Genomic DNA, 8,995 nt, shown 5'->3' on the forward strand with positions numbered 1-8,995 from the left:
ATATATATATATATATATATACATACTTCATGCTGATCATTTTGTCTTTAACACTCCTCTTTTTATTCACTGATTTAAATTAATAATCGTTATGACTATTTCACTTTCTTTTGTTTGATATTCATTTTACTTTTTATTTCTATTTTCTTTTTTCTTATTTTCCAGAAGGAAGATGCAGCTGATACAACAGTTGTTTCCAAGCTGTTTTAAAGGCAAGTCCAGACTGTTAGCTAATTCTAGCTACACTACTGAGAAAAGAAAAACCATCTGAAAGCATACACACAATACTTTCTATATATTTTTTCTTTACATTTTTTTTCTTTTTGTTTAAATATTCTTTAGAAATTCTAGAAATGTTTCACAGAATTTCGTACCTATAATCTTACTTTAACTGGTTCCAATCCCTTATTATATTGTACACTTAATTTCTGATTATCTCTTCCAAAGAAAAACAGAAAGCAGAAAACTGATGTGAGAAGAAAAAAGGCATTAAATTTTGTTGTTTCTTTTTTTTTTTTTTTTTTTCTTTTGTTAAATCAGTTGTTATCGATATGATTATATGAGATTTTTTATTATTTGGGCATTGAAAATAATATATATAAAAAAAAACTCAATCAAAATAAATTTATTAATACCAAAATTATGTTACAACAAGTCTTTCAGGACTAAAACATCTAGAAGAAAAAGGAAAAAGAAAAGGATTAAATGAATTAAAAAAAAAAAAAACAAAACCAGCATAAGACTGTCTTCTCTATATCCTGAAGTTCAGATGAACTAAAACAAACAGACATTTTTCTATCATGTTTGGTTCATAAGTGTGTAATGAGTGGTAGTCTTTTTTTTTTTTCCTTTTTACTTTCTACAGCACTCCCTGATATATAATCCCCCTCCCACTCCCTTCCTGCCGCAAAGAAAAAAAAAAGTAAAATATTTTCTAATTCTGGAGACATGCATATTTAGCCGCTGGCGGCGGTAAACAAAAGTGGAGGCTATTTGGTCAGAGTTAGGTTATTATTGTCTTGGTGCTGCTTGGAGTTCTTTTGCTTTTGCTGTTTTTTACTAACAGCATTCAGTAGCAGAGATTAAGGAAGGTGCCAGGTCTTCTGTCACCATGACAACCACTAAAAAGTTAATTTCCTTAATATACTTATATTCAAGATTAAGGAGTCTATTTTGAGTTAATATTTTAGTACATGTATGTGTGTTTGTTTGTCTCCATACATTCCAATAATTATTTAACCCTTAGAGGTATTTGAAAAAGAATATTTAGAAGATATTTTTGCATTATTTTCATTTTTTTTTTTTTTTTTCATAGTTGTATTGTGTTTTTGTTTATTCCTAAAACATAAAATATATTTCTAAGCTGATTATGAATTTCAGAAAAACTCTCCAAGCAGTTAAATTAAAAGTTCTATAGCAGTTATGCTATCAATAACTGCTGCTTTATATGCTATTCTGCTTAGCAACTATTTTCTCTTGTCAATTTAAAGCAGATTTTTAATTTAATGGTTTTTAAACTTAAATTTTTGCTTTATAGCTCAAAAATAAGTTTTATTATTATTTCTCCATTTTATGTATTATTTCTTTATATATATATATATATATATATATATACACACACACATATATATATATACATATATATATATATATATATATATATATATATATATATATATATATATATATATATATATACACATATACATATAGTAGTTCTGTTACCAACTTTAATCTTGGTCCTGCATTCAATTTCTGACCATTGGAAAGGATAGGTTTGAGAATTGTTTTAGTAGAGTTTAAGATCTTAAGATTGAAGAGTAAAAGGCAAGTTAAACAAATGATTTTTATGATAAATGCACTTTTTAGATTTAAAATCTATTTAAGATATGTAAAATTATAATTGAAAGCAGGGTATTTTTATGACTATTTAATTTTGAGTCTAATGCCAAAACATATACTCTGCTTTGGCATTTTCTAAATAAATGAATTTTTGTAGATTCCTCATCATATATAAAAGCAGAGTTAGCTATTTTACAAAATGATATTTTTAAGTAAACATTAAAAAAGAAAAAAAAACAATTTGATGGTGGAATTGGTTACAAAATTCCTGTTTGTGACTTAGATTTGAATTTTTATTTCTTTAAGCCATTCATGACACATGGTAAATATTTGTGATTGACACTTTGGATGATAGATCAGTTAATTAGAGCTAAACTGTTTCTGGCCAGCATTCTGACTAGATAGTTTTGGAATACTAATGAAAACCAGAAATGTTGTAAAACATATGATGTTATCTAAGAAGGGGAAAATGATTGAGACTTTGAAAACACTGGTATTAAAAGAAGTTTTATGGTATTTATTTCAGTACCTGACTGTTTTGAGTTTAAATCCTGCCAGACAGAAGTTTTAATCTATCATTTATTCTTCAATGGATAAAATAAGTACCCATTAAATTATGGGACTCAGTTCCATCATCTATATCTATTTCCCTTCCTACAAAGCGTAAAACATGGTTTTGTGCCTGAGGAAAAAGTGATTGTTTTAAAATTATTTTTAAATAGAATCACAATAGTGAAGCAGTCATAGTGATATTTTGCTGGAAAAGAATTCTTTTTGGGCCAACTTCAAACATTGTAACTTGTTTTTATAGCTTTATTATATTCCATTGAGAAAAGAACTGTAGAACTCTTGGAAAAAGAAAAAAAACCCAGACTTTTGTGTTCCTAAATTAGAATTTTGTTTTAAAAGCAATTATAAACATCTGCAATGAGAATATTGCAGCAACTGGTTTCTCATTTTCCAATTTGTTTCAAATTTGATGATGTTTCTATTTATTTACAATTATATCAATCAAAAGTTTCAGGAAATGAAACATGAACAGCTCTTGCTTTCAACTACCAAAGAGAGTTTTTTTTTTGAGTGTGTGTCTGTATGTGTGTGCATGTGTTAAAGAAACAATTTTTTTCTCCTCTTATCCCTCTCTATCCCTCCATCTCTCCTCTCTTCTTTCTCTCTTGATATATATTTCATATTTACTTTAACTTAAAGTTTCATGCCACCAATCATCAGACAATATAGATTAACTTCATATTTTGTCTGAAGATGGAAATCATGAAACTTGAAGTCACAAGATAGAAGATATAATACTCTAACTTCGATTTGGAGTGTTCTTTTTCACTCTTGTTTTCACTCACGTTTGCATGTACACACACAATTTCACACACACACACACACACACACACACATATTTGTATGTGTGTGTACACTGTATGTAAACATGTCTGTATACATGTTTAATATGAATGCATCATATGTGTATGTGTCCTATGTACATGTGTGTATGTTTACTTCATACTAGGTCAACTTTAAAAGATTTTTTTTTTTGCACTCTCATATTCTGTGAAATTGACTTAAGAGTAAAAATTTTTTAAAAATACCCCAAATGTGATAGATATTGGAGAAAATATAACGGTTTAGATGCCAGCACATCTTTGTATGTGTTTATAATACCATGTTAAAGAACCCTTTCTTTATTGCCATGTACTGCTGCAGTTGTTTTCATTTTGCTTTGTTAAAAATTTAATACTTTCTATTGTGATATGTTGAATATTCATAGTCTACTTCACAAGTTATATATATTTTAAATATCTTTATTGCTATGTATTAAAAAAAAAAAGAAAGAGAAATTATATTACTGATTGCTATTTTATGCTGGCAAGTTTTACTGTATTTTTATTTTCAATTTTAACTTGCGTCATATTGCTGAAAGGGACTACAACTGGACTGTGATGGATGGTTTGAAAAAAAAATTATGACCTTTACCTTGGTACTAATCTCATGTACTATTTTCAGAAAATATGAGATTTTTTTTTTTTGTTAATTCACTTGATTCTTTTTAATCCTTATGATGGATAAAAGCTGGAAATTATCCAACAGAAATTAGTTTAGCACTAATGTAGCGAAAATAAACAGAAACAAAATGTTTGTTGCTTGTAGGATGATAGAGCTTATTAAAACAAAAATCCAAAAATGACATCATGAGGTCAGTGAGAAAATAAGCTAAATATAAGCTAAATAAAATTTTTACAAATCTATTCTGAATTTTAAAGGGCAAAAGAAGGACATTATGAAAATTTTTCTGTCCTATAATATTTAAATAAAACAATGTTTTGGAGAACTTATCTGACTTTGAAGTGATATTAGAGAAGATAATGATGGTAAAAATAATGATAAATATATATATTTGTGCATTGTAACTAATTTCTTTGTAAAATATTCCTGGCACTGTGTAATCTCTGAGGATAATCTGTGAATAAGGTTTAAAGTTTCAAGATCAATTTCAGTTCAATTTTAGTAATTTTTAGATTTTTCATTTCTAAAGTAACTAAAATTAAAAGAATTTGTTATTTTTGTTATATATTAAAATTTTATTTATTAATTTATTACAGTTAAAATTGATACAAATTTGTTTACTTTCCATGAAATGAAATTCCGAAGAAAGTCTTGTGATGAATTTCTACTGATTTCAATCAGAATCATAGAAATGTCAACTTCAAGAAAATAATATGTATTTCAATGATTTGTGAAATCAACTTGTAAACAGACAGTGGTTATTGTAACTTTGTTCACTTTCATTCATATATATATATATATATATATATATATATATATATGAAATGTGAAGAGAAAAATATGTCCTTTTATCATTTTATTTTCTGTCGTATGACAAAAAGTAGATTAAATTAATCTATAAGATTAACAGAACGAGGAAAAAAACAAAGAAAAAATTTAAAAGAGAACTTTATGGCACATATTGCCATGTGTGAGGACTGTTACTGTGTTTGTGTATCATGATCAGTATCATGCTTACAGATATGAAAATAAAAAGACCCACCCCCTCCAAAAAAGAATATAAAAAGCAAGAACCTTATTAAATCTTGCATGCTATGTTTCTGTGAAGAATGTTCAGCTGATTTTGAAGTCATCGATTGTCTGTCTACAGCAATTTATTATTATTTTTTTTTTGTTTTTGTTTTTTTTATAACATGTTGCATAGACAAAAAGTTGAGCCTTGACTGGTTACAATAAATGTTAGGTTCTTTAACTGTGATACTATGTGGCTATATAGAGCTACCTGCCAGTAAATAATTGAGACTTACTTAGTCTTTAATATAAAAGAAGAAAAAAACACATCAAAATGAAGCAATTTTCAGGGAGTTGTTTCATTTCATTAAAATTATTTGAATAAAACTTCCTGCTTTTTGTTTGTTTTTTTTTTTTTTTTCAATTATTTCATTCTAGTAATTTTTCTTTTTATTTTCTGTTTTTGTCATATTAATTGCTTTTAAGAATGTGCAGTGCCCAGTGGATACAATAAGCTTACTTCTTGCTCTTAGAGAATGAATTCATACACTATACATGCAGTGTCTTGCACTCCTAGGTGACATATTTTTGTTTTTGTTATAAGTTAACAAATTGAAATTCTTTTAGATTTTAAAAACCTATTTCTAATGATAAATAGTTGTAACTATTGCTTACATGTAGTGGACACACACACATAATATAAAGCTAATCTTTTCTTACTTGGTAGTTGAGCCACCACTGAAGGTTTAATATTGACATAGGTGATTCAAAGAATAATTTATTAGGATAGTTTCTCACTAACTTCTCCAGATCCATGGGAGGAATAGTAAGTTTAGCAATGTAAAGGTAATTTTACAAATATTCTATGCTTTTTCTATTGTTTACAGTGGTAGCAAAATACTTCCTCATTGTACCTGTCTACAGCTTGGTGAACTATATCAGTGAAAGTTCAATGTTTGATCACACAAACTGTCAATTTTGTGTACATTTTTTGAATGGTACAGTTGTGACTATTTTCTGTGTGTATATATGTGTTTGTATATCTATATATGTGTGTATGTTTGTGCCTGTATATATACATATATGGCTGTGTGGTAAGAAGTTTGCTTCCCAACCATATGATTCCAGGTTCAATCTAACAGCATGGTACTTTGGGCAAGTGTCTTCTAGTATAGCCTCAGGCTAACCAAAGTCTTGTGAGTGAATTTTGTAGACAGAAACTGAAAGAAGCCTGTAATGTATGTGTGTGCATATATATCTGTTTGTCCACCACCATTTAACAACCAGTATTGTGTTTACAACATCCCTGTAATTTGGCAGTTTGGCAAAATAGATCAACAGAATAAGTACCAGTGGGATTGATGCATTCAACTAAAATTCTTAATGGTGGTATCCCAACATGCCCACAGTCTAATAACTGAAGCAGTAAAAGATACCTGTGTGTATATATATATATATATATCAAATAAGAATAAGAAGCAGCTTGAAGTATACACAATGTGTGTGTGTCTTGTTAGTTCGTGGGTTGGCTGTGTTTTTGGTGTAAGAGAACATATTCTCTTATGCCTCAAATGCAGCTGTCCCATGAACTAACAACACACACTGTATGTGTGTTTGATTTTGTGTGTATGTATATATATATATTTATATATATGTGTGTATGTATATATATATATATATATATACATAGCCACCAAAGAATTCTAATAGAGTCACTTAATCTGATGAATGTAACAGCCAAATATCTCCCAAATCAACCTCTTTATTGCTATTTAAAAATAGCTACTATATTATTTCTAAGACTTATATCTTTGGACAGTGTTTTCATGAGGATGATATGCTGGATGCTGATCAGCCATTAATGTCAAAACTGGGCTGAAACAACTGGATATCTTCATATTTGTTCACTTTATAACAAAAAGCCACTCTATGATATTAGACCAATGCTCCAGCTATTGTGTACACTTGGTTGAAATATGTTGTAATTCTGATCCAAATAAGTGTCACATAGGTAGTTAGTTTGGTTGAGTTTATCTGAACAAGTTATGTTGAGAATGTCAATAAAATGTTTTCCAGTCTCTCTCTTTTGTCTGTCTGTCTCTTTCTCATTATATATATATATATATATATATATATATATGATATGTCAGTCTGTATGAATGTTATATGTTGTCTTTGATATGAAAGCTATGAAGAAGAAAACATGTTTGATGGAGTCTAATGTGTATGTCCTGCAAGGAATACAATTTATACATGAAATGTTAAACTAAAATTGAGCTATCTTTATCCACCTATATTTCAGTTTTTATTCCTATATTTGAATTTTAAAAGTATTCATGTCAATAAAAAATAAAAACCATATATTTTCATCAGCAGTTAGTTTGATTTTTGTTTCTATGTAAAAACTTACTCAAATTAGAAAATATTTTGTTAGTTTTTCTTTTTTTTTTCTCCTTAGATGACACCTTTTTGTAACTATAGTGAAATATTTTAATATGATGATAAGGTATTTTCTTTTAACTTTGATTTGCCATAAATTTATTAAGAAACAGTGGCTGTGAGATTAATATAGTAGTTGAACTACTTACCCAGTGTTATGAGTTCAAAGTTTGATAGTAATGCTGTGTTGTGATCATAAGCAAGGCACATTTTTTTGTTTTTATTCAATTAACATACCTGAAAACTACTTTCTACTTTCAAGTTGTGTAGTTTGAATCAAGATGGTCGATTAGATGTAAATGTATTTATTACAACTATTTAAAAGCTAAAATCCGAATATGTAGGTCTGTCCAACCTGTTTCAGCGTAAAAAAAAATATTGATAGATGCATGACTGTGTGGTAAGACGCTTGCTTCCCAACCACATGATTGTGGGTTCAGTTTCACTGCAGGGCGCCTTGAACAAGTGTCTTGTACTATAAGCCTCAATCTGACAAAAGCCATGAGAGTAGATTTGGTGGACAGAAATTAAAAGAAGCCCATCATAACTCTATGTGTGTGTGTCTTTGTGTTGGTGTATTGCCATCTGTTATTTTGCAGTTGGCTAAAGAGATTGATAGAATAAGTACCAGGCTTTAAAAAAAAATAACAACTGGGTCTGATTTGTTCTACTAAAACTTCTTCAAAGCAGTGTCCTAGCATGGTTGCAGTCCAATGACTGAAACAAGTAGGAGATAAAAGATTTTAATTTGCCATTCCTGTGTGATGGTTCTTGAACATTAAAGCTGCTCTTAATTTTCAAGCTCTCATAAGTTATCCTTCTAGGTATAGAAAATACCACTTTAGAATGCACTTTCACCATGGGACAATTTTAGCTGAATCTTATGAAACAGAAGAATTATTCACTTCCCTCACTCTGTACAGCAGTAACTTTTCCACTTACATGCATTAACTTTACAGCTAGGGGTTACCTATTTATTGATTATTAATAGCAATTTTTGTTTCTTTTTGTACCTCACATAGAATACTGGTATCAGGCTACAATTACTAAGTCTTTAATTGACTAATTCCTTATCAGTTTGAATTTATAATGCTTTAAAAGGAAAATTGGGCAAAGTATTTAAAAATACAGACCCCCATATTTTAAATATGTTAAGACTGAGAAGGAACTTAAAATTCCAGGATGAATTTATTACAACTGGTTGTGATCCCCTGCCTCTATCTTTTGTCAGATTTTCAAAAATTTCTGCTATTGCTCTGTGCCTCAAATTCTTTTTTATTTGAGGTTTAATTTTGGTTTATTTTAGAGAACTTTACTAGCGTGAAATATATAAACTGATGATCAATGTTTGTTTTAGTTCAGTTGTGGAATTTTCTGGAGTATATACATATTATTTATATATGTGTGTTGTTATTCACCCTGTTGGCCTCTGTATTGGTTGTTAGCTGTGATGTTAATCAGTAGCTTTTTAATGTTTTAAGCATTAAATATTCTTTCACTCACTTAAATTATTTATCATACAGATATCTCAAAATTGTTTAATTCTTAAACAATTTGTTTACCCTGCAACAAATGTACATTACTGTGTATTTACTTGTTTTTCCTTTTTCGTTTCGTTTCCCTTTTTTTCTTTTTCTTTTTTTTTTTTTTTTCTTACAAGTTATCATGAGACATTACTTTCACTGAGGTT

At 28.7% G+C, this 8,995-nt stretch overlaps 1 protein-coding gene across 6 annotated transcripts in view; it reads left to right on the forward strand.

The window, feature by feature from the left end:
• The window catches only part of LOC106880022 (uncharacterized), an 80,839-nt gene extending 75,574 nt beyond the window's left edge, over nt 1-5,265 (forward strand). For all 6 annotated transcript variants that reach the window (XR_016243430.1, XR_016243429.1, XM_089358711.1 and 3 more), the window contains one exon: nt 166-5,265. The gene's annotated coding sequence lies outside the window, so the exon portion shown is untranslated. The remainder of the gene's footprint in view (nt 1-165) is intronic.
• Nucleotides 5,266-8,995: the final 3,730 nt, after the last annotated feature.

Source organism: Octopus bimaculoides, chromosome 10, assembly GCF_046866305.1.
Source record: "Octopus bimaculoides isolate indiv1 chromosome 10, ASM4686630v1, whole genome shotgun sequence".
NCBI classification, from domain to species: domain Eukaryota; kingdom Metazoa; phylum Mollusca; class Cephalopoda; order Octopoda; family Octopodidae; genus Octopus; species Octopus bimaculoides.